The 2,500-nt window shown below is 26.6% G+C and overlaps 1 protein-coding gene across 1 annotated transcript in view; it reads right to left on the bottom strand.

The window, feature by feature from the left end:
* The window catches only part of LOC137638121 (uncharacterized), a 4,184-nt gene that overhangs the window by 1,056 nt on the left and 628 nt on the right, over positions 1-2,500 (bottom strand). The window lies entirely within an intron of this gene.

Genomic DNA, 2,500 nt, shown 5'->3' with positions numbered 1-2,500 from the left:
AAAATTGGTGTCCAACAAACAATACAAGTTTGGAAACTTTAATATTTATTTATATCATTATTGGTAGAATCATTAAATCTATTAAAAGGAATAATGAACTTTATTGACCTTCAACTAACAATACATGTTTGAAAACTTAATAATTATTTAAATTATTATCAATACAATTATCAAACTTATCAAAAGGAATATCTAACTATATGAAATAATTTAAATGGCAGAATTAATAATATTTATCTATATTATCATTGATAGAATTATCAAATTTATTAAAAGGAATAATTAACTCTATTAGCTGCCAAATAACATTACAAGTTTGAATGTGTAACATTTATTTACATTTTTATCAGTACAATTATCAAACTTATCAAAAGTTATAATTAACTTAATAGAATAAAAAAAACTTCAGAATTAACATATGATTTCCAGTTAAATGTTGATTTTTGCGTAATTAGTTACTGAACACTAATTCAGGTTATGGATACAAGTATCTTTTTAACTAACAGCATGCTGGTTGCAATATGTTAGCGTATAATTATGTAAATATCAGCATTTAGATCTGTTATGATGTTACTTTCATTCAACTAATAATATCGTAAGGAATAAATGAAACACTATCGTATATCTATGTTATAAGCATATATGAAAATTAACGTATATTGAATTTATGAATAACTCAAGGGATTTCTTTGGAGCTTATAATATGGGAATGTATTTCAGAAAACGGGAAAGGAATAGACGGTCTTGGAGAAGTCGTTTTCTTTGATTGAAAATAAAAAGTAAATAGAAAATGTATCCTTTGTTGCAATAATTTTGAGGGGAAAACATCATGTTTTCGTTTTATTTTGGATTTCGGTAGAGAAATCATTTGTTCAGTAATTGTTTTGTAATAGGCCATCTGTTAGCATTTCATTTTATCATATCTAACTCGTCTGTTAATATATCCAATTAAGTCTGTATATTTGTCATACATGTCAGCTGATGCGACCCGCAGTGTTAGAAGGAAGTATGTAAGCGGAGTGGAAAAAAAGATGACGAAGAAGATGAAGAAAAATCACAGCAAGATTATAGAGGAAATTAGAAAACGAATGCGTATATAACAGAGACTATACAGTTTGAGTGATAAAATTGGCAGAATACTGTATGTTCTTGGATGAAACAAGGAAACTTCAACTCTCTCAAAGTAGCAAGCTAAAGACAATGATTTGCGTGGAACATTTAGTATTTTTATTTATATCGCATAATACAAAAACACATACACATTTAAACACACACACACATACACACACACACACACATATATATATATATATATATATATATGTATATATACATATATATATATATATATATATATATATATATATATATATATATATATATATATATATATATATATATATATATATATGTGTGTGTGTGTGTGTGTATATATGTGTGTGTGTGTGTGTGTATGCCTGCATGTATACGAGTGTACTGATTTGATATACAATAGAAATACTGTAAAAAAAAATAATGTCCCATGAAAACGAATTATTTTTGGCTTGCTACTTTGACAGAGTTAAAATCTCCATGTTCACTACACCCACGCATATACACACGTACTCTCTCACACGCACACGCACCCACACACACATGTATATATATATATATATATATATATATATATATATATAGATATGTATATATATATGTATATATATATATATATATATATATTATTCATATGTACATTAGAGAGAGAGAGAGAGAGAGAGAGAGAGAGAGAGAGAGAGAGAGAGAGAGAGAGAGAGAGAGAGAGAGAGAGAGATAACAATTATTTTTCCAAAAAATCTACCCCTGATAAAAACTACTAATTGTAGTACTTGGAGGGTTATGAATTTTGTTCTTTACCAAAGATGTATTCTGATTTAGTTAGACATTCAAGAAATCTGTTTCCTAACAATATAATTTTCTATAGTGTTTTAACCTTTTGTCCATATTTCCCATCTTATTTATATTTCACATGAACTGGTAATTATTCTCCATTAATAAGAAATATAATTCCTTATTAAGTTCAGTTTACTCTAGATTTGCACACAATAAAAATCTATAGAAATATACAGTACATATGCGTATTTATAAACAGATACATAGAGTGTATGTATATATATGCACGGAAGGGCACACATACACATATATATGTATATATATATATATATACACACACATATATACACATACACATATGTATGTATATATATATATATATATATACACACACACACACACACACACATATATATATATATATATATATATAGTAAAAATAATACATATAGCCAATTCTAAGATAATATGAACTAAGTTAAAATTATTTTTCAGTTTTACACATTTTAAATATCAGCATTACTCAACATGGTATCGAGGTCAAATCTTATGTTAAGCATTTAGATATCAACTATATTGGGTACCAAAGTCTTAAGCGAGATATGAGAGTCTACTGTTAGATCAACTGACA

Source organism: Palaemon carinicauda, chromosome 3 (assembly GCF_036898095.1).
Source record: "Palaemon carinicauda isolate YSFRI2023 chromosome 3, ASM3689809v2, whole genome shotgun sequence".
NCBI classification, from domain to species: domain Eukaryota; kingdom Metazoa; phylum Arthropoda; class Malacostraca; order Decapoda; family Palaemonidae; genus Palaemon; species Palaemon carinicauda.
The sequence above is the reverse complement of the archived record's forward strand: the minus strand, read 5'-3'. Positions and strand labels throughout refer to the sequence as shown.